General features: G+C 44.4%; 1 long non-coding RNA gene across 1 annotated transcript in view; it reads left to right on the top strand.

The window, feature by feature from the left end:
* The first annotated feature begins 727 nt into the window (after nucleotides 1-727).
* LOC140203873 (uncharacterized) overlaps nucleotides 728-27601 on the top strand; it is a 117657-nt gene continuing 90783 nt past the window's right edge. Inside the window, exon 1 of the long non-coding RNA XR_011887404.1 lies at nucleotides 728-846. This is a non-coding gene — a long non-coding RNA (uncharacterized lncRNA). The remainder of the gene's footprint in view (nucleotides 847-27601) is intronic.

Raw genomic sequence — 27601 nt, forward strand, 5'->3', positions numbered from 1 at the left:
TGTAATTCCTCAGCCCACCTACCCAGCTGATCAAGATCCTACTGTAATAGTTGCTAATCTTCTTCCCTCCCTACAATACCATCTATTTTAGTGTCACCTGTCATCTAATACTCGGGAACATGGGATTGATTCCCATCAATGAGAGGACTCCTTCATCCAGGTATCAGCAGTCATTTGGATAAATCCCCAGGATAAGATTCAAAGGAACAATTCTCAGTCCGTCTCTGTAGGAATACCCCCTAATTCTGTGTTGTGTGAAAATATAATTGGATTAGTTTTTGGAGACTCACACATTCACATAATGGAGGAGATTTCTCGTGCCAAAATACAGGTTGCAGAGCAAGAAGTGAAGTTCTTTGCCACGATATGGACATTTGTCCACTTGCCTGGCCTTAGAGATGGCAGAGACTCCTTCCTTTCCCCTTCTCTCCCTCTTACTCTGTGATCTCTCCCTCCTTGCCCTTCCTTGCTTAGCTCTCTCTCTACCTGTCCTCTCTCTCCTTCCAGCTTCCCTGTGCTCATTTTGGACTGTTAGAATTACAATTTGCTGTTTCATTTCTCCCCCCGCCCCACCCCAAAGTTCATGGAGTCAGAAGCTGGCTCTGACAAGCTGCCTGCACTTTGTGCAAACAGACTGTCGGAGCCATTAGCTGAGAGAGAGAGAGAGAGAGAGAGAGAGAGTAGCAGAGACACAAACAGGAAGCAGAAGGCAAAGCTGTTACTGTGAGCAATGGAGGATGTAAAATATACTGGAGGACTGGCAGCATGTGCTCATGGAGGGAAAGGAGAGGCCAGGCCTGTGTCAGGAATCGACACTTCTGGAAGGGAGCAGACTTCAGTGGCAAGGTAAGGTCCTCAGTTGTTGCACATCCTGGATTTGCAGATGGCTGAAATGTCAATGAAATTAATTCACTATTTTACTGTTTATTATTTAACATAGTTATGTTGTGATATTGTATTGAGTTGTTTCCATGGAAATTCCATTGATAATTGTTTCTAATTGTATAAAACTGCATGTGATAGAATTCCCCCAGATATGGCATTGGGAATGACTCTGTCAATAATTGTGTTGGTCAGTGCTGCTTACACATGCACTCCAGGTTATGGGCACAGGCGATCGCCTCCAATACGTGATTTTGGGTGCAGTCTTTAAAATCTGATCTGTATATATTTTCCCATATGACTGAACGTGGTGCATTCCCTGAGGTGTGGAGTTGGGAATCTGATTCTTGGATTCTTCCAAATAACGGATTTTAATTTTTTTTTCACACATGGGAATCACAACCTTTCCGAAGATCAATCACAATTGATTCAATTCAATTTACCACTATTTCTGGTCCTGTGAAGGGGTATTTTTCCCATTGTCTGGTCTTTCATAGTTTTCCCCAAAGTCTATTTCTAGGGTATATTCCTTCAATATCTGGTCCTGTGTTCCTTGGACTTACTCTGCTCAAATCAGCTGCTGGTGTCCGTTGTATTCTATTCTATTCTTGGTTTGCATTAATCTAGTACCTGTTTATGTTTTCTACTGGTGTGTTTTACCACAGTATCTGGTGTATTTTCCTGCATTGGAATATTTTCTCAAAATGATCTCTTGCTGACATCACCTTAAAACATTTACATGGTCGATATCCAGTTCTGTGTCACCTGTACTTGTACCAACACCTCCACACTCTCTGATGGGGGATGCTGCAGGATGCATAAAGTTTCCTTCAGCTAAACACTGGGAAGACCAAAAGGTTTGGTCCCCACAGTGATTTCTGTTCCAGGGCATTGATGCTGTTAAGTGCCTTTTCAGTGACCTGAGAACAAAAATTGAGAGTGAATTTGCTCACTTTACACCGCACACTGTCGGAGCAGTGCTGCCAGGATAATCAAGGACACGACCCACCCAGCCAACACACTTTTCGTCCCTCTTCCCTCCGGGAGAAGGCTCAGGAGCTTGAAGACTCGTACGGCCAGATTTGGGAACAACTGTGATAAGACTGCTGAACGGATCCTGACCCAGATCTGGCCGTACCCTCCAAATATCCGGACCTGCCTCTCGTTTTTTTTGCACGACCTTACTTTCCATTTTTCTATTTTCTATTTATGATTTATAATTTAAATTTTTAATATTTACTAATTTTTAATATTTTTAATATTTAAAATCCAGGGAGTGGTAAGTGCAGAATCAAATATCGCTGTGATGATTGTATGTTCTAGTACCAATTGTTTGGCGACGATAAAGTATAAAGTATAAGTAGTACAGAGGGACAGAGGTGCTGCCTTTCAGCTGAGACATTGAAGGGAGATTGTGTGTGCAATGGAGAAGCTCCTGTACCCACAGCTTTATGGGACGTGGAGTGTGGAGATTAGGATAATGTGTTGAAATTTGGGATTGGGACACTCATTGTGAAACATTCCATCAATATCTGGCTCTGGGATGCTCTGAGAAACTCTTCCAATGAGCCTCTGTGTTTTCCTGAATATCTTTCTCGGGGTGCAGCACCCCAGTATTCCCACTGTGGGAAATCCATTATGAACATGAGCAGTACGTGTTGGACTATACTCTTATAAAACAGGCTGGAAATCTCTCCGATATTTGTCCCGGGATGCATTACCCACTTGTTGTACTTGGAGGCAGGTGAAGTCACTGCAGTGATGAAGGAACTAAGGTGGGCTGAATGGCTTCCCTCAGTTTTATCAAATCCAGTCACTTAATTTTCTCATTTTCTTTGTTTTCAATTAATACAATTTCAAATCATGACATAAACTCCAATGGAAAATGGAAAGAAAAGCTATAGGCAATGTTTTCCACAACTTTTAATTTATAAAATTTGGCAGAGCAAGATACGAAATGCACCCTCCACCACACTCCCCATCCCCATGTCACCTTCAAGCTCCATAACAATCATACCCACTTCCTCACCTCCCTCTTCTCCTTCACTGACCACACCCCCATTCCCCTGTTCCCCATTCCCAAGCCTTAACCCTGCCTTCCTCTCCCCTCCTGTATACCCCCTCCAGTGTCACATATCCTGCCATTTTCCCAATGTATCATCCATTGCTGTCCCTCCGCCCACTGAACCGGCTCTGTGCCCCCATTTCCCATCTGTCATCCCCGGTACATTTAGAGGTTTATTTTCTGAAATGAGCAGTTGCAGTGCAGTAGCCTCGGATTACCGAGTGAATGAGATGGAGACTCCATTTCCAAACATCGCAGCCACACGGGGATCTCTTGACTGAATGTGGGGCGTGCGTCTGCTGGTCACTGCTGAACCTGAAATATAGACAGGAGAGTATGATATTGTGTGTGACAAGGTGCAGCACAGACATTAACCTGTGAGGACAGGTGAACTAAATAACAGACGGTCTGTCCTCATTCAAGGAGATGGAGCCCCATGAAGAGGTGTCTGTCAGTATTCTCCGAGGTCACTCCAAAACAAAAATCTGAGTATCAGTTCAGAACTTTAGGGTGATCCATAGTTTGGCTAATGTTTTAGGTCCTGAGTAAGACCATAAAATAAGATATAGGGGCAGAATTAGGCCATTTGGCCCATTAAGTCTGTTCCAGTATTTCATCGTGGCTGATCCAATTTCCCTCTCAGCCCCAATCATGTGCCTTTTCCCAGTATCCCTTCATGCCCTGACTAATCAAGAATCTTCCATCCTCTTCCTTAAATGTACCCAATGACTTGGGCACTACAGTTGCCTGTGGCAACAAAGTACACAGATTCTCCACTCTCTGGCTGAAGAAATCCCTGCTCATCTCTGTTCTAAATGGACGACCCTCTATTCTGAGGCTGTGTGCTCTGGTCTTAGACTCCCCCACCAGAGGAAACATAGGAAACATCCTCTCCATATCCATTCTATCGATGCCTTTTATCATTTGGTAGGTTTCAATGAGATCCCTACCTCATTCTTCTGAATTACAGTGAATACAGGCCCACAGCCACTAAACACTTCTCATATGATAAGCCTTTCAATCCCGGAAACATTTTTGTGAGCCTCCTTTGAAACTTCTTCAATATCAGCACATCCTTTCTCAGACAAGGTGCCCAGAACTGCTCACCATACTCCAAATGAGGCCTCACCAGTGCCTTGTAAATCCCCAACATTACCCAACATTTTATATTTTTGTGTCAGTCTTCATGGTGGAGTACACATCAAACATCCCAAAGAGAGATGTTATGGTGCAATAGGAGGTATAGACCTCAACACAATAGCTATCACTAATGAGGTAGTGCTGAGTAAACTTGTGGGCCTGAAGATCCCTGATGGAATGCATCCCAGGGTACTGAAAAATATGGCAGAAGTTATAGTAGAGGCTTTGGTGATGACTTACCAAAATTATGTGGACTCTGAGCAGGTCCCCACGGATTGGAAGATGGCAAATGTCATGCTACACTTCAAAAAAAGATGTAGGCAAAAGACAGCTAACTATAGGCCAGTTAGTTTAACATCTGTAGCTGGGAAAATGCTTAAAGCTATCATTAAAGAAGAAATAGTGAGGTTTCTTGAAAGAAGTGGATCCATCAGGCAGACACAGCATGGATTCAGCAAAGGCAGGTCCTGTTTGACAAATTTAATGGAGCTTTTTGAGGATATAACGAGTGCAGTGGATGGGGGGAACAGATGAAATTTATTTACTTGGATTTTCAGAAGTGCCACAAAACAGACTTATCCATAAGATAAGGATGCACAGAGTTGGGGGTGATGTATCAGCATGGATAGAGGATTGTTTAACTAATAGAAAGCAGAAAGTTGGGATACGTGGGTGTTACTCTGGTTGGCAGTCAGTGGTGAGCGGTGTGCCGCATGGGTCGGTGTTGGGCCTGCAACTGTTCACGATATACATTAACGATCTGGAAGAGGGGAGTGAATGTAGTGTATCTAATTTTGCTGATGATACTAAATTGACTGGAAAAACAAATTGTGCAGAAGATACGGAGAGTCTGCAGAGAGATATAGATAGATTCAGTGAGTGGGCAAAGGTCCAGCAGATGGAATTCAATGTTGGTAAATATGAGCTCATTCACTGTGCAGAGGGACTTGGGAGTGCTTGTGTGTGAATCACAAAAGATTAGTTTGCAGGTGCAGCAGGCTATCACAAAGGCAAATGGAATGTTGGCCTACATTGCTTGAGGGATTAAATTTGAGAGCAGAGAGGTTATGCTGCAACTGTACAGGGTACTGGTGAGACTGCACCTGGAGTTTAGTTATGGTCTCCTTACTTGAAGGAGGATATGCTGACTTTGAAGGTGGTGCAGTGAAGGTTCACCAGGTTGATTCCAGAGATAAGGGGGTTAGACTATGTGGAGAGATTGAATCGCCAGAGACTGTACTCATTGGAATTCAGAAGACTGAGAGGAGATCTTATATAAATTTATAACATTATGAGAGGGATAGATAAGATAGAGGCAGGAAAGTTGTTTCTGCTGGTAGGTGAGACTAGAACAAGGGGATATGGCCTCAAGATTCGGGGAAGTAGATATAAGATGGAGATGAGGAGGAACTGCTTTTCCCAGAGAGTGGTGAATCTGTGGAATTCTCTGCCTGATGAAGCAATGGAGGCTACCTCAGTAAATATATTTAAGACAAGGTTGGATCAATTTTTTGATTGAATTTTTTGAGGATGTGTCTAAACGTATTAATGAAGGTAGAGCAGTGGATGTCGTGTATATGGATTTCAGCAAGGGGTTTGGTAAGTTACCCCATGCAAGGCTTATTGAGAAAGTAAGGAGGAATGGGATCCAAGGGGACATTGCTCTGTGGATCCAGAACTGGCTTGCCAACAGAAGGCAAAGTATGGTTGTAGACGGGTCATATTTTGCATGGAGGTTGGTGACCAGTGGTATGCCTCAGGGATCTGTTCTGGGACCCCTACTCTTCATGATTTTTATAAATGACCTGGAAGAGGAAGTGGAGGGATGGGTTAGTAAATTTGCTGATGATACAAAAGTTGGGGGTGTTATGGATAGTTTGGAGGGCTGTCGGAGGTTACAGTGGGACATAGGTAGGATGCAAAACTGGGCTGAGAAGTGGCAGATGGAGTTCAACCCAGGTAAGTGTGAAGTGGTTCATTTTGATAGGTCAAATATAATGGCAGAATATAGTATTAATGGTAAGACTCTCAGCAGTGTGGAGGATCAGAGAGATTTTGGGGTCCGAGTCCATAGGGCACTCAAAGCTGCTACACAGTTTAACTCTGTGGTTAAGAAGGCATATGGTGCATTGGCCTTCATCAATCATGGGATTGAATTTAGGAGTTGAGAGCTAATGTTGCAGCTATATGGGACCCTGGTCAGACCCCACTTGGAGCACTGTGCTCAGTTCTGGTTGCCTCACTACAGGAAGGATATGGAAACCATAGAAAGGGTGCAGAGGAGATTTACAAGGATGTTGCCTGGATTGGGGAGCATGCCTTATGAGAATAGGTTGAGTGAACTCGGCCTTTCTTCCTTGGAGCAACAGAGGACGAGAGGTGTCCTGTTAGAGGTGTATAAGATGATGAGAGGCATTGATCATGTGGATAGTCAGAGGCTTTTTCCCCAGGCTGAAATGGCTAGCACAAGAGGGCACAGTTTTAAGGTGCTTGGAAGTAGGTACAGAGGAAATGTCAGGGGTAAGTTTTTTATGCAGAGAGTTGTGAGTACGTGGAATGGGCTGCCTGTGACAGTGGTGGAGGCAGATACAATAGGGTCTTTTAAGAGACTCCTGCATAGGTACCTGGAGCTTAGAAAAATAGAGGGCTATGAGTAACCCTTGGTAATTTCTAAGGTAAGGACATGACCAGCACAGCTTTGTGGACTGAAGGGACTGTATTGTGCTGTAGGTTTTCTATGTTTCTATTTTTGCATAGATGGGATATTAAGGGTTTTAGGGAAAAGGCAGGTAGGTGGAGATGAGTCCATGTCCAGATCAACCATGATCTTATTGAATGGCGGAGCAGGCTTGACGGGCCTGATGGCCAACTCCTGCTCCTACTTCTTATGTTCTTATGTCCTCTCGAGATGAAGGCAAACTTCGCATTTGCCTTCCTTACCACCACTTCAACCTGCAAATGTACCTTAATGGAATCCTGCAGAAGCACTCCCAAGTTCCTTTGCATCTCAGATTTTTGAATTTTCTTTCCATTTAGAAAATAGTCTACACTTTTATTTCTCCTACCAAAGTGCATTACCATACAATTCTCAACACTTAGTTCTATCTGCCACTTCTTTGCCTATTCTCCAAATCTGTCTGTAGCCTCTCTGACTCCAACTCTACCAGCCCCTCCACCAATTTTTGTATCATCCACAAAGTTGGGCATAAAAGCCATCACTTCCTTTATCCAAATCATTGACATCTTACGGGAAAAGAAACAATTGCAACACAGACCTTACTGGAACACCACTATTCACCGGCAGCCAACCAATGAAAACTCCCTTTGTTCCTTCTCTTTGCCTCCTGCCAATCAGCCAATGGTCTATCCATGCTTGGAGCTTTTGCTGTAATAACCATGGGCTCTTAGGTAACACACAACAATACTGGAGAAGCTCAGCGGGCCAGGCAACATCTATGGAAAAGAGTAAATAGTAAACTTTTTGGGCTGAGACCCATCATCAGACTGATGAAGTGTCTTGGCCCCAAATATTGTTTGTTTACTCTTTTTCATAGATGCTGCCTGGCATCATCCTGCCTTTAGAATACTTCCTCTTTGGGATGTATCTGTCTTGTGCCTTCTATATTGTTCCCAAAAACTCCAGTCATTGCTGCTCTGCTGTCAGCCCTCTGAATGTCCCCTTTTCTCAAGAATCTTCTCCATAGTAATAGTATCTTCACACATTTCATGACCTCTGACACCTGGAGCTTGTACCAAACTGCTGGTGTCTTCCTCAGTGAAGACTGATGGAAAATATTCATTCAGTTCATCCGCCATTTCCTTGTCCCCCATTTCTACCTTCCCAGCATCGTTTTCCGGTGGTCCGATATCTACTCTCTCCTCTCTTTTACACTTCATGTTTCAGAAACACTTCTGATGTCCTCTTGGCAAGCTTACTTTTGTATTCCATCTTAATCTTCTTACTAACTTTTTTAGTTACCCTCTGTTGGTTTTTAAAAGCTTCCCAATCCCAATTTCAGGCTGAATTTGATCATATTGTGATCACTTACTCCGAAGGATTATTTTACCTTAAGCTCTCTAAGTAATTCCAGTTCATTGTACAACACCCAATCTAGAATAGCCAATCTGCCTGCAAGCCTATTGGACCTCCTCAGGTTCATGCGTAACTTGTCCCTTTTGTACAGGTTATACCTTCTCCAGAAGAGATCCAATGATCCATATATCTCAGCCTCTGCCCCCTGCACCAGTTCCTCAGCCAGGCATTCACCATCCAAATCATCTGATTCTGACCTTCATTGCCATGTGGCAAAGTCGGAAATCTAGAGATTACTACCCTGGAGGTCCTATTTCTCAGTTTCTACCTTGAATCCTAAAATCATTTCACCTTGTCATTGGTGCCAATATGTACCAAGACTGTGATGATAGTGATGATAGTCATGGATGAGGGCTGGATCTGAGATATATCTTTCAGGCACATAGCACCTTGCCTAGGTCCGAATCCTTCCCAGCCCATGAGATATTGCCGAGCACCCTGAACAGTATGCGAGTCCAAATATCTTTTACCATGAAGACCTGTTCCCCCTTCAATAAACCTGGGTGGCGGCAGGGCTGATGATGCTGGGGATAAGGGGTTGATGCAGACAGGTTTTAATTTACAGATGTTAGGGTGGGATTGACCTTTAGGGTCTTGGGGAGCTGCAAGGTATAAGGCACTGGATTTAGTTTCCTCAGGACTTCGATGGGTCCAGCAAACTTTCTAGATTTCACCCAGGGACGCAAATCATGAGTGGACAGCCAAACCTGTTGCCCAGGCTGTAAAGTGGGACCCCGTCTCCTTCTTCAGTTTACCTTGGTCTCCGCCCTCTGAGTAGAGGCCAGAAAAAATTTTCTTGCCCTAATCCATTTCTGCTTGCAGCATTGGCTGAAATCTTCGGCCAAAGGGACCTCAACCCTGTCCTCCTGTTCTGGAAAGAGAGGCGGAGGATAACGAAACTGGCACTCAAACTATGTGCCAAATGCTGTAAGGTGTTGTGGAACTCTGCCCACATCAAATAATCACACCACTCATCAGGTCTTTCTGAGACCAGGAATCTTAGGATACGTTCTAAATCTTGACTGGTCCACTCTGTCTAACCTTTGGCCCAGAGGAAAGGCTTGCTGTTGCCCCTATCAGTTTAAAGAATGCCCAGCAGAAAAGTGGGGTGTATTGTGGACCACAATCCTTGACAATGTCCACCAGGAATCTGTGGATCCTGAAGACCAGGACCAGGACAATTTGGGCCTTCTCAGCTGCAGATGGTAGCTTTTCCAAGGCAATGGACTTGCAGGCTTTTGAAAACCAATCGGCAATTACCATGATGACCAACTTCCCCTCAGATGGCAGGAGGCTCGCGACAAGGTCCAGGGGGATGTGTGCCCAAGACCTTTCTGGAAAAGGTAGAGGGTGGAGGAGCTCTTGAGGTCGGGTATGCGCCTTCTGGTTCTGGGCACAAACCTCAATTGCTTACTGTACTGCCAAACCTCTTTCATCATTCTGGGCCACCAATACCTCCTCTTGATAAACATGAGAGTCCTGCCAATCCCCGGCAGTGTGGTCATTCTTGACGAATGTCCCTACTGGATTACCTGGGACCAGAAGGAACTTGGGACAAACAGCTGACCCGGAGGGCCATTCTTAGAAATCCCCCCTTGTGCTTGGGCCTTGTGAACAAAAGCACTGATTCCCCGACATATTTCCACGACCACCCTTGCTTGGGGCAAAACGGTGTTCGGCTGCTCCTCTTGTTCCAACTCATCAAACTCATGGGACAGGGCATCTGGCTTCGGGTTCTTTGACCTCGGTCGATTGGTCGGGATGAATTCAAAGTGGTTAAAGAACAAAGACCACCTGGCCTGCCTGGAATTCAGCCTCTTGGCCTCCTGAATATAAGCCAGGTTCTTGTGGTCAGTCCAAATGATAAAAGGGTTCCTGGCTCTCTCGAAGCAGTGATGCCATTACTCCAAAACTAACTTAACTGGAAGGAGCTCCTGATTTCTGTTGTCATAGTTCCTCTCTGCCGGGGTAGCCGCCTAGGGAAGAATGCACATGGGTGCAGTTTACTGTTCGAAGGTGAGTGTTGAGACAAGATGGCACCCACTCCAATGTCTGAGGCGTTCACCTCCATGATGAAGGGTAAGGCCGGCTTAGGAGAAAACAAGATGGGAGCTGTTGTGAACTGATGTTTGAGCTCAACAAAAGCAGCCTCTGCATCAGTAGTCAGACGAAAGTGTCCATGGAATTCTTCATTAGTGACATCAGTGGAGCTGCCACTGAGCTGAAGTTTGCAAACCCCAGGAATCGTTGGACTTGATTGATGCTAGGTGATGGTGGCCAGTCTCTGCCTGGGTCTTGATAGAGTCCATCTTGAGATTGCCATTGGAGGTGACAAACCCCAAAAATGAAACAGTCGTCACGTGGAACTCAGACTTCTCCAACCTGACACAAAGTTCATGCTCTAGAAGACTCTTGAAAATGTCCTTGACATAAACAACGCTCTCCTCCATGGCTCTGAGAAGATTTAGATATCATCCAAGTCGACAAAGGCCTACTTATGGAGAGTATCTTGGAGCCTGCCATTTATAATGGCCTGGAAAATGGCTGGAGCATTCACAAGGCTGAAGGGCAGAACCAGATACTCGTCATGCCCCATCAGTGTATTGAATGCAGCCTGTCACTCATTGCCTTCCTCTACATGGAGCAGATCGTATGCATCTGTTGGTCTAGTTTTGTGAACATGCTCGCTCCTTGGAGCATCTTAAAGGCCATATTCATGAATGGTAGGGGGTAGTGATTTTTGGCTATCATGTGGTTTAATCAATGCATAGTTGCAGGCTCCCATCCTTCTTTTGTAAGAAGAAGAAACCTGCCCAGGCAGATAAGGTAGAGGGCTGAATGAAGCCCGTGGCAACAGCCTCCATAACATAGTCTTCCATTACACTTCTCTCTGGGCCTGACAGCACATACAATTGACCCTGCGTGGGACAAGTACTGTGCAGCAGGTCTATCGCACAGTCGTAGGGTCAGTGCAGGGGAAAACTGGAGGCCTTTCTCTGCCAAAGACCAGGTCCTTGTAGAATGAAAGGATCTCGACCTTTTTGGGTGTTACTATCTCCTCCCGACCTTCCTGCAAGAACAACTCCTCAGGCTTCTTAGGTAGCAGGGTAATTCAACCGACCTCAGAGTTCGCTCCCTCGGTTCACAAAGCTCCTTCATGGAAATGAGCCAAATCAGAGTCCAAATCCCCGCCTGAATCCTCAGGCGACGTCAGTGAGGCATTACAGAGGGTTCTTTCCCTCGTGGAAATAGGTTTCATGGTTCAGTGTAAAGCCGTCTTTTCCCTTCCTTGAGACCTAGTGGTGGCTGGATTCCTTAAGATTGTCTGTGAGCTCCACTGACTGTTTGGGATCTCTTTGGTCCTCTCCTGAACTAGAGATTCCCTCTCTCTAGTTCCTGTGTGATCCCGACTAGAGAGTGTCAGGACTCACTCAGTCCTATTGGCTGGAACCGGCTTGTCCATCCTTGAGGGCAGGACTAGGTGTCCAGAAGGTCTGAGGCTGCCCCATTACTGGTCGTTGGTCACAGGAGAGTCTGGGACTTGGAACACCATGCCACAAACAAACTATCTTACAATGACTGGACCAAGCAATGATTCTCTCTCCCTCCAGTTCATGGATGGGTTATTCTGGGACAGCCAAGATAACCGAGAATCAGGGGTATGAGTGGAGAGTCCATAATGTCTTCCACAAGAAGGGCCAGAGTTACTTCTACTTCCTGAGGAGAGTGAGATCCTTTGGAGGATGCAGGCCTTTCCTTCACATGTTCTACCAGTCTGTTGTTGCCAGCACAGTCTTCTGTGGGGTGGTGTTCTGGGGCAATGACATCAACACGGGTGATGATAACAGGCTAAATAAACTGATTGGGAAGGCTGGCTCTGTTATAGGAGTCAAACTGGATATACTGGAGTTTGTGGTCGAACGAAGGACCATACAGAGAATCCTGGCAATTCTGGACAATGTTTCTCACCCTCTGCATGCCACCTTGGCTGAACAGAGGAGCACTTTTAGTGATAGACTGAGACAAGTGTGCTGCTGTAAACAGAGCTACATGTGGTCATTCTTACCCTTCACCGTTGGGCTCTATAAAGAGTCAGCCTATTGCCAGGGAAGTGATGACCCCCTCCTGTTAGACTGTTGGAGGTAACTCATTTTTTATTCTTTCTATTTCTAGTATTTATATCTGTGCACTTGTAATGCTAATGTGACACTGTAATTTCCTTTGGGATCAATAAAGTATCTATGTATTTATCCTCATCTGCAAATCCACAGTCTGTTGCTGGATACATCTAGAACCTAGAGGGCAACCGTCCAAGATGGTTGCGGACATGGGTTGACTCAACTCTTGGAATAGTATGTCGAAACAATGGGCTGTTGTTAAATCCAGAAAATTACCTGCTGCCCCATAGAACACAAAAGCCCTCACCTGCCTTAAGTTGTTACCCTGGAAAACTCTGCCTTCAGCACGAACCCAGAATCAATGGGAAGGGAGCAGTGACTGCTGCCATCACAGTCCTCCCGATACTGGACGGTCTTAGCCTGGAACATTGGGCCCGCTGGTGACATATTTCCCTGCAGTTAAACCAGCGATCTTGATTCCAATGCTGGATCTCTCATCGACAGAGAGAAGCACAGTCGACCTGTGTGAGTTCAACTGGATCTTGAGCAGGCGACTGGCTGATTATGGTCCGAGGTTGGGAGTGGAACTGCGGTGTGTCGGGACCAGCTCTCTTCACTTTCCTGAAGTGGTCCCACTTTCGCTCTCCAAGACGATTATCGAGATGGGTGGACTGGTCAATCAGACCCTCTGAGTTCTTTGCTGGCTCTCCTAAGGCAAGCGAATCCTTCAATTTATTTTGGAATCCATGGTGTTATAGCATGGCCAAAACCTTCCAGTTCCAACGACTGTCCTGAGCCAAAGTCCAAAATTCAGTTGTATAGTCAGCCGCAGACTATACCACCTGTTGAATCTTCATCGGGCGGTCCGAGGCTTGCTGGCTCTGGTGAAGTAATTAAGCACCTTCCTCATGGCTGCCATGAATTACTTTGAATCCGAGCAGATTTCTGACCAATGTTCCCAGTGCGCAGTAGCCCAGGCCGGGGTCTTCCAGTCAGGAGAGAGATAATGAAGGCCACTTCTCCGTGCTCTGAAGGGAACGGGGATGGCTGTAGTTTAAATACTCATGAGTATTGTGTGAGGAAGCCGTGGCAAGAACCTGGGTACTATCGAATCTCTCCGAGGTTGGAAGAACCGACTGGCTCTCCTGAGTAACCTTGGCTTCCTACTTGTGAAAGTTGATGAACGGCTACCTGGAGGTTATGAATCTCCAGGACTTGTCTGGAAATCCTTTCAGTGTGGCTGACCAGAGTGGACGAAAGATTCTGATATCCCACTGGGTACATGTTGGCTTAATCGTACTGTGATGAGAGTCCTTGATGAGGACGGTTTGGACCCAGTTGCTGTGGTATGTGTAGCAAGGTTCAAGACACGGTATCAAACTAGATCTGAGCACGAAACAAACACTAGATGATATCACGAGTCAGTTTACGATTGAGCACTGAAGCTCCAACCCGTTGTTCCTTACAAACAAGAGAAAATCTGCAGATGCTGGAAATCCAAGCAACAGGCACAAAATTCTGGAGGAACTCAGCAGACCCCTCATCGTGATGAAGGGTCCTGACCTGAAACATTGACTATACTCCTTTCCATAGATGCTGCTTGGCCTGCTGAGTTCCTCCAGAATTTTGTGTGTGTTGCTTGATGATATCACAAATAGGCTTACGATTGAACACCAAACATCTGTTCAGCTGCTCATTATATCGTCAATCCTTGTCACCAAAACCAGGATTACCAATTAGTGGGACTATCCTGAACCTGAGCCAGCTATCCATTCTCCAGAGTGTTAGCACATTTAAATCCCAGAAGCTGGTGAGCTTGGGAGTGTCTCATAACAAAAACTTCTGGCTACGCACACTCACCCTTGAGAATGCCATGTTCATAATCTGAGACATCCCTGATCCTGGCAGCAAGGATGCAACATACCATCTGTGTGTCTCTATCGCACCCGTAGAAACTCATCTCTGTTCCTCTGACCAAGGAATCTCCTATCATAACTGCAGCCCTTTTCACCTCTCTGCTCTTCTGAGCCACATCACCAGACTCAATGCCAGAGGCCTGGTCACTTTGGCTCTCCCCCAGTAGGTCGTCCCCCTCAATACTATCTAAAGGTATACTTACTATTGAGGGGAACAGCCACAGGTGTTCTCTGCACTGGCTGTACATTTCCCCTCCTTCTCCTGACAGTCACCCAGTTACATGTCTCCTGCAATTTTCAGGTAATTACCTCCGTGTAGCTCCTGTCTGTCACCTCCTCATTCTCCTGTATGAGTCGAATGTCATTGAGCTGCAGCTCCAGTTCCTTAATACATTCTCTCAGTTGCTGCAACTTGGTGCACTTGGTGCAGGTGTGTTCACCTGGGAGACTGGAGTCTCCCAGACTTCCCACATCCCACACAGGCTGCAAAACCCTGTCCTTGGAGCCATTCTTACTAAACTACCATGCCCTAATCGATGAGGAATGAAAAAATGAGAATGGAAAGAGAGAAACTGTATGATCTTATGGAAGCTGGAGCAGGGACGAAATGGAGGAAATTCATGAGATATAATCTCCCACACACACAGCCTTGCTGATTAATCCTAACCTACCCCATTTTTTTGAAATTTCTCTTAATCCTCAGAACTCCTCCATTAAAACCATAAGGTATAGCCGTCGAATTATGCCATTTTAGCCCATCGAGTCTGCTTCACCTTTTCATCTTGGTTAATCCATTTTCCCTCCCAGCCCCAATCTCCTGCCTTCTCCCCATATCCCTTCAGGCCCTGACTAACCAAGATTCTATCAACCTTTGCCTTGAATATACCAAAAGACTTCGCCTCCGCAGCCACCTGTGGCAGTGAATTCCACACATTCACCACTCTCTGCTGATAGAAATTCGTCCTCATCTCCATTCTAAAAGGGTACCCTTCTATTCAGAGGCTGTATCCTCTGGTCTTAGTCTCTGCCACCATAGGAAACATCCTCTCCACATCCACTCCATCGAGTCTTTTCAACAATCGTCCTGTTTCAATGAGGTCACCTCTCATTCTTCTCAATTCCACTGGCCACAGGACTGAAGCCATCCATGGTCAACGACAAGCCTTTCAATCCCGGAATAATTTTCATGAATCTTCTTTGACCCTCTCCAATATCACCACGACTGTTCTTAGATAGGGGGCCTAAAATTGCTGACAATACCCCAAATTGGCCTCACCAGTGCTTTCTGAAGTCTCAACATTACATCTTTGCTTTTATAAGACCATAAGACATGGGAGCAGAATTAGGCCATTTGGTCCATTGAGTCTCCTCCGCCATTCAATCATGGCTGATCATTTTTTCCCTCCTGCCCAACACTAGTTCCCAGCCTTCTCCCTGTAACCTTCGATGCCATGGACAAGCAAAAACCTATCAATCTCTCTCTTAAATAGACCCAACAACCTGGCTTCCACAGGTGCATGTGGCAACAAATTCCACAAATTCACCACCCTTTGGTGAAAGAAATTTCTCTGCATCACTGTTTAGAAAGGGCGCCCCTCTATCCTGAGGCTGTGCCCTCTTGTCCTGGACTCTCCCACCATGGGAAACATCCTTTCCACATCTACTCTGTCTAGGCCTTTCAACATTCAAAAGGTTTTAATGAGATTCCCCCTCATCCTTCTGAACTCCAGTGACTACAGACCCAGAGCCATCAAATGTTCCTCGTATGATAACCCTTTCATTCCTGGAATCATCCTTGTGAACCTCCTCTGGACCCTCTCCAATGCCAGCACATCTTTTCTAAGATGAGGGGCCCAAAACTGTTCACACTACTCAAGGTGAGGCCTCACCAGTGCCTTATAAAGCCTCAGCATCACACACTGGCTCTTGTATCCGAGACATCTTGAAATGAATGCTAACATGGCATTTGCCTTCCTCACCATCATCTCAACCTGCATGTTAACCATCAGGGTGTTCTGCACAAAGACTCCCAAGTCCCTCTGCATCTAGTTTCCTGGATTTTCTCCCCATTGTGAAAATATTCCACACATTTATTTCTACTACCGAAGTGCATGACCATGCATTTCCAACATTGTATTTCATTTGCCACTTCCTTGCCCATTCTCCTAATCTGTCCAAGTCCAGCATCCCACCTGTTTCCTCAACACTACCTGCCCCTCCACCAAGCTTCATATCATTTGTAAACTTGGCAACAAATCCATCTATTCTATCATCTAAATCATTTATATACAGCATAAAAAGGAGTGTTCCCAACACGGACCCCTGCGGAACACCACTAGTCACTGGCAGCTAACCAGAAAAGGATCCGTTTCTTCCCACTCGCTGCCTCCCTATCTATCAGCCAATGCTCTAACCATGTTTGTAACTCTCCTGAAATACTATGGGCTCTTAACTTGGTAAGCAGCTTCATATGCGGCACCTTATCAAACTCCTTCTGAACGTCCAAATATACAACATTCATTGCATCATCCCCTTTATCTCTCCTACTCATAATCTGCTCAAAGAATTCCAACAGGTTTGTTGAGCAGGATCTTCCTGGAATGAAACCATGCTGACTTTGTACTATTTTGTCTGTGTCGCCAAGTACTCCATCACCTCATCCTTAACAATTGACTCTAACATCTTCCCAACCACTGAGGGATATAATTTCCTTTCTGTTGCCTTCCTGCTTTCTTAAAGAGTGGAGTGACATTTGCAGTTTTCCAGTCCTCTTGCACCATGCCAGAGTCCAATGATTTCTGAAAGATTATTTCTAATGCCACCACAATCTCTAACGCTACCTCTTTCAGAACCTTAGGATGCAGTTCATCTGGTCTGGGTGACTTATGTAGCTTCAGGTCTTTCAGCTTTTCGAGCACCTTCTCTCTTGTAATTGTAACTGCACCCAGTTCTCTTCCTTAACACACTACAACATCAGGCATACTGCTAGTGTCCTCTACAGTGAAGACTGATGCAAAGTATCTAGTTCATCAGCAATCTCCTTGTCCCCCATTTATACTTATCCTGCCTCATTTTCTTGTGATCCTAAATAGTCATAGTCATACTTTATTGATCCCGAGGGAAATTGGTTTTCGTTACAGTTGCACCATAAATAATTAAATAGTAATAAAATAAAATAAAAATAAAATCCACTCTCATTTCTCTTTTATTTTTAAAATACTTGAAAAAACTTTTCCTATCCACTTTGATATTATTTGCTAGCTTGCTTTCATATTTCATCTTTTCCTTCTCATGATTTTTAGTTGCTCTCTGTAGGTTTTTAAAAATTTCCCAATCCTCTATCTTCCCACTAGTTTTTGATTTGTTGTATGCCCTTTCTTTTGCTTTTACAATGGCTTTGACTTCCCTTGTCAGTCACTGTTGTACTATTTTACCATTTGATTATTTATTCAGTTTTGGAATAGATGTGTCCTGCACCTTCCTCATTTTTCCCAGAAAGTCACTCCATTGCCACTCTGCCTGCAGCTCCTTCCAATTTACTTTGGCCAACTCCTCTATCATACCACTGTAATTTTCTTTACTCCACTGAAATACTGCTACATCAGACTTTACTTTATCCCTATCAAATTTCAAGTTGAACTCAATCATATTGTGATCACTGGTTCCTAAGGGTTCTTTTACCTTAAGCTCTCTAATCGCCTCTGGTTCATTACATAACACCCAATCCAGTATAGCTGATCCCCCAGTAGGCTCAGCTGCTCTAAAAATCTATCTCTTAGGCATTCGACAAACTCACTCTCTTGAGATCCATTACCAACCTGATTTTCCCAATCGACCTGCATGTTAAAATCCCTCAGACAATCACAACATTACCCTTTTGACTCGCCTTTTCTAGTTCCTGTTGTAACCTGTAGTCCACCTCTCAGCCACTGTTGGGAGGCCTGTATATAACTGCCATCAACGTCCTTTTACCCTTGCAGTTTCTTAACTCAACCCACAAGGATTCAACATCTTCCGATCTTATGTCACATCTTTACATTGATTTGATGCCATTCTTTACCAGTAGAACCACACCACCCCCTCTGCCTACTTTCCTATCCCTCCGATATAACGTGTAACCTTGGAAATTCAACTCCCAACTACAACCAACCTTCAGCCACGACTCAGTGATGGCCACAACATCATACCTAGCCATCTGTAATATTACGACAAGATCATCTACATTGTTTCTTATACTACGTGCATTTTGAGTACCGTATTTACTATCCTTTCTGATTCTGCATCCCTAAAGATTTGATACTCAGCCTGTTTGGTGCAACTACATCCCATCACCTTCCTGCCTTTCCTAACAGTCTGACTGCACGCAATCTTCACTTTTTTACCATCTGTCCTATCCTGAATCCCTTCACTCTGGTCCCCACCCTCCCTAACAGCTGTAACAAACCTGCCTGCGAGAATATGAGTCACCCTCGGGCTCAGGTGCAAGCCGTCACTTTTGAGCAGGTCATACCTACGCCAGAAGAGATCCCAATGATCCAAGAACCTGAAGCCCTGCCGCCTGCTGGTTGTGGATTACAGCAGGAATGGAGGCAGGCTAACCACTATTGACATCAATGGATCTGGGATTGAGAGGGTAAACAGCTTTAAGTTCCTCAGCACCCACATCACCGAGGACCTCACGTGGTCTGTACAGACCAGCTCTGTGGTGAAAAAGGCATTGCAGGGCCTCTTTCACCTCAGACGATTGAGGAAGTTTGGTATGGGCCCCCAAATCCTCAGAACCTTCTACAGGGGCACAATTGAGAGCATCCTGACTGGCTGCATCACTGCCTGGTATGGGAACTGTACCTTCGTTAATCGCAGGAATCTGCAGACAGCTCAGCGCATCTGCAGTTGTGAACTTCCCATGATTCAGGACATTTACAAAGCCAGGTGTGTGAAAAGGGCCTGTAGGAGCATTGGGACCTGAGTCATCCCAACCAGAATCAATTCCAGCTGCTACCATCCAGGAAACTGTACCGCAGCATAAAAGCCAGGACCAACAGGCTCTGGGACAGCTTCTTCCGCCAGGCCATCAGACTGATTAACTCATGCTGATCTGAGTGTATTTCTATGTTTCATTGACTGTTCTATTTATTATAAATTATTATAAATTACTGTGATTGAACATTTCACATTTAGACAGAGATGTAACACAAAGATTTTTATTCCTCATGTATGTGAAGGATATAAGAAATAAAGTCAATTCAGTTCAATTATCAGCCACGCATTTATCTGCCAGATCATCCTGTTTCTACCCTCACTGACGTGTGGCACAGGCAGCAATCCAGAAAATACTACCTGGGAGGTCCTGCTTCTCAGCTTTCTACCTAGCTCTCTAAATTCTCTTTTCAGAATCAGAATCAGAATCAGGTTTATTATCACCAGCATGTGACATGAAATTTCTTAATTTAGCAGCAGCAGTTCAATGCAATACATAATCTAGCCAAGAAATAATAATATTTATTGTATTTTATTATTATTATAATAAGTATTATAATAATCTAAGTATTATATATTCTTTATACTTTATTGTTGCCGAACAATTGGTACTAGAATGTACAATCATCACAGTGATATTTGATTCTGTGCTTCACATTCCCTGGATTACAAATATTAAATATTAAAAATGTTAAAAATAGTTAAATTAGTAAATATTACAAATTTAAATTATAAATCATAAATAGAAAATAGAAAAATGGGAAGTAAGGTAGTGCAAAAAAACCGAGAAGCAGGTCCGGATATTTGGAGGGTTCAGCCCAGATCCGGGTCAGGATCCGTTCAGCAGTCTTATCACAGTTGGAAAGAATCCTTATACTGTTTATCGACCATTTCCTTGTCCCCAATTGTCCCCAAACCTCTTCAGCATTGTTTTCCAGTGGTCTGATATCCACCCTCACCTCTCCTCTACACTTTATGTATCTGAAGAAACTCTGGTAGTTTTTAAAATCTTCCCAATCTAACTTCCCACCAATATTTGCCCTATTGTATTAACTTCCTTCCAAAGACATTGGTTTACCAGTCTATAGTTCCCTGCGTTTTAACTTTATTTGCAGCCCTTCTTAAATAGAGGTGCAAAATTATGCATACATATCCTGTCTGTCCCAGAAAATGTCTGAAAGGTCCGGAGAACTGAATTCCTGCTCCCTGTGCAAGGTCACAGGAATGTACAATATGTCCACTCCCTACAATACCATCTATTTTAGTGTCACTTGTTATCTAATACTCGGGAATATGGGATCGATTCCCATCAATGAGAGGACTCCTTCATCCAGGTATCAGCAGTCATTGGACAAAGACCCAGGATAAAATTCAAGGGAACAATTCTCGGTCCATCTCCAGGGAAATGCCCCCTTATTCAGTGTTGTGTGAAAATATAATTGGATACGGTTTTGGAGACACACACATTCACATAGTGGGGGAGATTCCCAGTGCCAAAAAGCACAGTGAGGAACATGGCTTGGATTTGTACATTGGTCTAGTACACTGGTCTTGGAGGGTCTCTCTCCTTTTACTCTGTGATCTCTCCCTGCATGCCCTTCCTTGCTTCTTTCTCTCTACCTGACCTTTCTCTCTCTCCTTCCACCTTCTGTAAGCTCATTTCAGACTTTTCAAACCCCCAAATTGCTGCCTCATTTCTCTCTCCCACCCCATTGTGCATGGAGTCAGTAGCTGGCTCTGACAAGCTGCCTGCACTTTGTACAAACAGACTGTCAGAGCCATTAGCTGAGAGAGAGAGAGAAGCAGAGGCACAAACAGGAAGCAGAAAACAAAGCTGTTACTGTGAGCAGTGAAGAGTGTAAAATATACTGGAGGACTGGCAGCACGTACTCACAGAGGGAAAGAAGGAGAGGCAGGCCAGGGTTGGGAGCCGACATTCCCAGAGGGGAGCAGAGGCCAGTGGTAAGGTAAGGTCTTCAGTTGTTGCACATCCGGCTTTGCAGATGGCTGAAACATGAGAGTGCGTCTGGTTGCTGAGCAACAGATATGGTACCATGCGAGTGAGAGTTACTGAGAATATAATCAAGAAGCTGAGTGTGTGATGTAGATATACAAGTTCAGATCACATCACAGCAGCTGGGATGTTTAAAGTCAGTTCATTAAACATGTCACTGTGGCTTTGAGAAATGGATTAGTGTCCAAACTCATGACTGACGTGTTTCAGGGAAGGGAATCTGCTGACTTTACCTGGTCTGGCCTGTATATGTCTCCAAGCCCTCAGTAATGTAACTGACCTTTAACTGCACTGTGAAATCACCCAGTAATCCACCCAGTTCGAAAGCAGTTGGGATGGGAAAGAAATGTTGTTCTGCTCACATCCCATGAATGAATAACCAGAAGTCAACCACGGTTATGTTGTATCATGACGGATCATCACAGTATTGTTTTCAGATCGATCCAAAGGATTGGGATTGATTTTTAATTGAATTGCAATGAAATTAATTTAGTGTAATAATATTTCATGACTTTTTTTACTTTTTTTTATTTTATGTAGTTATATTACAATATTGTATTTAATTGTCTCCATGGAATTCCATTGACAAGTAGTTTCTGTTTGTATAAAACTGCATGTGATAGAATTCCCTCAGATATGGCTTTGGGAATGACTCTGTCAATAATTGTATTGATCTCTCCTGCTGACACATGCACTCCAGGTTATGGGCATGGGGACTTCATTCTATTCTATTCTTGGTTTGCATTAATCTAGCACTTGTTTAATGTTTTCTCTCCTTGTGTGTTTTACTCCAGTATCTGTTATATTTTCCTGCATTGGCATTTTTTTTCTCAAAATGCTCTCTCTTACTGACATCACATTAGAACATGTACATGGTTGATGTCCAGTTCTGAGTCACCTGTACTAGTACCAACACCTCCACACTCTCTGATGGGGGATGCTGCAGGATGCACGAAGTTTCCTCAGATGAACACTGCGAAGACCAAAAGCTTTTGTTCCCACAGTGAGTTCTGTTCCAGGTCACTGATGCTGTTGTCCCTTTTCACTGACCTGAGATCAAAAATACAGGCTGACTTGGCTGTTCACTGTAGTACAGAGGGACAGAGGTGCTGCCTTTCTGCTGAGACATTGAAGGGAGAACATAAGAAAATTAGCTGAATGTGTGGGGCTACACTCATATATTACAGGCTGGAAATCTCTCCGATATTTGTCCTGGGATGCATTACCCACTTGTTGTACTTGGAGGCAGGTGGGCTGAATGGCTACCCTCAGTTTTATCAACTCCAGTCACTCAATTTTCTCCTTTTCTTTGTTTTAATTCACATAATTTCAAATTGTGACATAAACTCCAGGGGAAGATTGAAAGAAAAGCTACAGGCAATGATTTCCACAGCACCTGATTTACAAAATATGACGGAGCAAGATCCCGAGTCCACCACACTCCCCCTCCCCATTTCACCTTCTTGCTCTGTAACAATAATCCCCCTTCTCACTTCCCTCTTCTCTTTCATTGACCACTAGCCCATCCCCTGGTCCCCATTCCTAGGCCTTAACCCTGCCTTCCTCTCCCCTCTTGTATACCCCCTCCAGGGTCACATATCCTGCCATTTTCCCAATGTATCATCCACTGCTGTCCCTCCACCCACCTAACCGGCTCTGTGCCCCCATTTCCCATCTGGCATCCCCGGTGCATTTAGAGGTTTTTTTCCTGAAATGAGCAGTTGCAGTGCAGTAGCCTCGGATTGCCGAGTGAGTGAGATGGAGACTCCATTTCCAAACATCGCAGGCACACGGGGATCCCTTGATTGAATGTGCTGCAATATGTAGATCAGCCAACTGGAGGAGAGGCTGTACTTGATCTGGAATTTGGAAATGAACCTGGTCATGTGTCAGATCTCTTGGTGGGAGGGTATTTTGGAGGTAGTGATCACAACTCTATCTCCTTTACCATAGCGCTGGAGAGGGATAGGAGCAGACAATTTGGGGAAAGATTTAACTGGGGTAGGGGAAAATATGATGCTATCAGGTAGGAACTTGGAGCATAAACTGGGAGCAGACGTTCTCAGGGAAATTCATGGCAGAAATTTGACAAATGATCAGAGAAAATTTTCATGGTGCTCTGCATTGGTATGCTCCATTGAGGCAGGGAAAGGATGGTAGCGTAAAAGAACCAAAGGATGTGGAAAACCTAGTTAAGAAGGAAAGCTCAAAAACTCGTTTATAATAGAGTTCTAGAGAATTGCAAAGTTTCCAGGAAGGAGTTTAAGAATGAAATTAGGAGAGCTGGTAATAGATATTTCAACCCTGGGAAACAGATACTCTCCATCCACTCTGTCTATGCCTCCCATAATCTTGTAAACCTCCATCAGATCTCCTCTCAGCCACCAACGTTCCAGGGAATACAACCCATTTGAACAACCTCTCGTGATAGCACATGCCCTCTAAACCAGGCAGCATCCTGATAAACCTCTTTTGCACCCTCTGCAAAGCCTCAACATCCTTCCTATAGTGGGGCAACCAGAACCGTACGCAATGCTCCAGATGTGACCTGACGTTGAGTTTCCAGGCAGCATCCTCACTTTTGAATGCAATGCCATGTCTAATAAAAGCAAGCATTCCATAAACCTTGTTAGCCACATTATTGACCTCTGTAGCCAGTTTCAAGGAGTCTGAACTTGGATCCCAAGATCTCTCTGCTCAGCAACACTGTTGAGGAACTTGCCCTGTACTGTCTGCTTGCATTTTCCCTCCCGAGGTGCAACACCTCACGTTTATCTGGGTTAAACTTCAACTGCCATTTCTCAGCCCATATCTGCAACAGATCTACATCATGCTGCATTCTTTGCCAGTTTTCTACATTATCCACAACTCCACCAATCTTGGAATCATCCACAAATTTACTAACCCAACGATATGCATTTTCATCCAGATCATTTATATACATTACAAACAGCAGAGGCCTCAGCACAGATCCCTGCAGCACTCCAGTAACAACAGACCTCCAGCTCAAATGTCTTTTCAACCACTACTCCTGTCTTCTATGCGCAAGCTAGTTCTGAATCGAAACACCCAATTTGCCGCGGATCCCATGCATCTTAATCTTCTGGATTAGCTTCCCATGAAGGACTTTGTCAAATGCCTTCCTAAGATCCATGTAGACAACAACCACTGCCCTCCCCTCATCAGCCTGTCTTGTCACCTTGTTAAAAAAATCAATCAAGTTGGTACGGCACGACCTGCCATACACAAAGCCATGCTGGCTCTCCCTAATTAGGCCATGGGTTTCCAAGTGTTTAGATATTTTATCCCTATGATTTTCCTTCAGCAATTTCTCTACAACTGATGTGTGACTCACCGGTCTATAGTCCCCAGAATTTGCACTTCTTCCCTCATTAAATACAGGTGCAACATTGGCCACTCTCCAGTACTCTGGGACCTCACCTGTGGTGGGAGAGGATGCAAAGATACTGGTCAAGACCTAAGTAATCTCACCTCTTGCCTCCTTCAGTAACCTGGGGTAAATCCCATCAGGCCCAGAGGCCTTATCCATCTTAATCCTCATTAGGAGGCCCAACATTTCTGCTTCCTTTACTTCCAAATACCGTAATGTATTTATATACTCAGCATTGATCTCCTGGTCCTCCACATCCTTTTCCTTGGTAAATACTGAGGTGAAGTTCTCATTAAGTACCTCACTCACATTCCCTGCTCCAAGCAAATGTTCCCCTCTTTATTCTTGAGTGGTCCCACCCTTTCCCGAGTTAACCTCTTACTCTTAATGTATGTATAGAATGCCTTGGGATTCACCTTAATCCTACTTGCCAAAGACATTTAACGGCCCCTCCTAGCTTTCCTTAATTATTTTAATTCCTTTCTGGTTTCTTTATACTCCTCAAGTGCTTCATTTTGATCCTGATTTCTGAAGCTTTACATACTTTTTCTTTTTCTTCATGACTAAATTCATCACCTCTCTGGACAACCAAGGTTCTTGTATCTTTCCATCCCCATTCTTCCTTCTGACAGGAACATATCTTTCCTGTATTCTGTGCAATTGCTCTTTAAACACCCTTCATGTGTCTAATGTGGACTTGAGAGTGAAAATATGTTCCCAATTAACTCTTATTAGTTCCTGCCAAATGCCCTTGTAAATTGCCCGACCTCAATTTAAAACCTTTCCACAAGGACCATACCTATCCTTGTCTACAAACAGAATCACAATCAGAATCAGAATCAGGTTTGTTATCACCAGCATGTGTCATGAAATTCTTTACTTAGCAGCAGCAGTTGAATGCAATATAAAAGAAGAAGAAAAAAAAATCACGGTATCCATATATTGAATAGATTAAAACTCATGCAAAAACAGAAATAATGTACATTTTGTAAGTGAGGTAGTGTTTACGGGTTCAGTGTCCATTTAGGAATCAGATGTCAGAGGGGAAGAAGTTGTTCCTGAATCGCTGAGTGTGAGCCTTCAGGCTGCTGTATCTCCTACCTGATGGTAACAGTGAGAAAAGGTCATACGCTGGGTGCTGGTTGGCGTTAATAATGGACGCTGCCTTTCTAAGACACCACTCCTTGAAAATGTCCTGAGTACTTTGTAGGCTAGTACCCAAGATAGAATCAACTAAGTTTACAACCTTCTGCAGTTTCTTTCAGTCCTGTGCAGGAGCAACCGCCCACCCATACCAGACAATGATGCAGCCTGTCAGAATGCTCTTCACAGTACATCCACAGAAGTTTTCGAGTGTTTTTGTTGACATACCAAATCTCTTCAAGCTCCTAATTAAGTGTAGTCACTGTCTTGCCTTCTTTATAGCTGCATCCATATGTTGGGAGCAGGTTAGGTGCTCAGAGATCTTGACACCAAGGAACTTGAAATGGCTCACTGTCTCCACTTCTGATCTCTTTACGAGGATTGATACGTGTTTCTTGATCTTACCCTTCCTGAAGTCCACAATCAACTCTTTCATCTTACAGACACTGAGTGAAAGGTTGTTGCTGTGACACCACTCCACTAGTTGGCATATCTCGCTCCTGTACGCCCTCTCGTAACCACCTGAGATTCCGCCAATAATGGTTGTATCATCAGCAAATTTATCCATAGAATTTTTAGCTATGCCTAGCCACACAATCATGGATATAGACAGAGTAGAGCAATGGACTAAGCACACACCCCTGAGGTGCACCAGTTTTGATCGTCAGTGAGAGGAGATGTTATCACCAATTGTGGTCTTCCAGTTAGGAAGTCAAGGATCCAATTGCAGAGAGAGGTACAGAGGCCCAGGTTCTGTAACTTATCAGTCAGGATTGTGGGAATGATGGTGTTAAATGCTGAGCTACAGTCGATGAACAGCATCCTGAAATAGGTGTTTGTATTGTACAGGTGGTCTAAGGCCACATGAAGAGCCACTGAGATTGCATCTGCCGTTGACCTATTGTGGCAATACTCTGGAGTAGAAGTACAGTCAGGTGATCTGACTTCCTGAAGTGAGGGCGTGGAATAGCACAGTAGGCTGAAAGATCCTGAAAGATTAGGAATTGTGGTCACTGTTCATCCACTGAAAGGTCAATCACTTGGTCAGGATCATTACCCAACTCTAGGTACAGTATGGCCCCTCCTTTCATTGGACTGTGCACATATTGATTTAAGAAACCTTCCTGGATGCACTAAACAAATTCAGCCCCGTCTGAACCCCTCACACTAAGAAGGTCCCAGTTTATATTCGGGAATTTTAAATTTCCCACGACAACAACCCCATTATTTTTACACATTTTCTTAATCAGATTACATATCTGTTCCTCAATGTCCTGGTGGCTATTAGGGGGTCTGTAGCACATAACACATAGGGGCTGGAGTGGGCCATCTGGCCCGTCGAGCCTTCTCTGCCATTCAATAAGATCATGGCTAATCTGGCCATGGACTCATCGCCACCTACCTACCTTTTCTCCATAACCCTTAATTCCCCTACTATGCAAAAATCTATCCAACCTTTTCTTAAGTATATTTACTGAGGTAGCCTCCACTGCTTCATTGGGCTGAGAATTCCAGATTCATCACTCTCTGGGAAAAGTAGTTCCTCCTCACCTCTGTCCTAAATCTGTCTCCCCGAATCCTGAGGTTATGTCCCCGAGTTCAATCCCATCAGTGTGTTTGCACCCTGCCTGTTCTTGAGTTTCACTCAAATGGACTCAGTTTCTGACCCCTCCGTTATGTTTCCTCTGAGTGCAGCTGTGACATTGTCCCTGATTGGTAAGGCAAACATCCCCCCCTTTTACCTCCTCCTCTATCTTTTCTAAAACTTCAAAAACCTGGTACATTAATCACCGATTCCTGCCCCTCTGTCAACCAAATTTCAGCGATAGTTACAACATCGTAGTTCCATGTACTGATTC

Source organism: Mobula birostris, chromosome 10, assembly GCF_030028105.1.
Source record: "Mobula birostris isolate sMobBir1 chromosome 10, sMobBir1.hap1, whole genome shotgun sequence".
NCBI lineage: Eukaryota > Metazoa > Chordata > Chondrichthyes > Myliobatiformes > Myliobatidae > Mobula > Mobula birostris.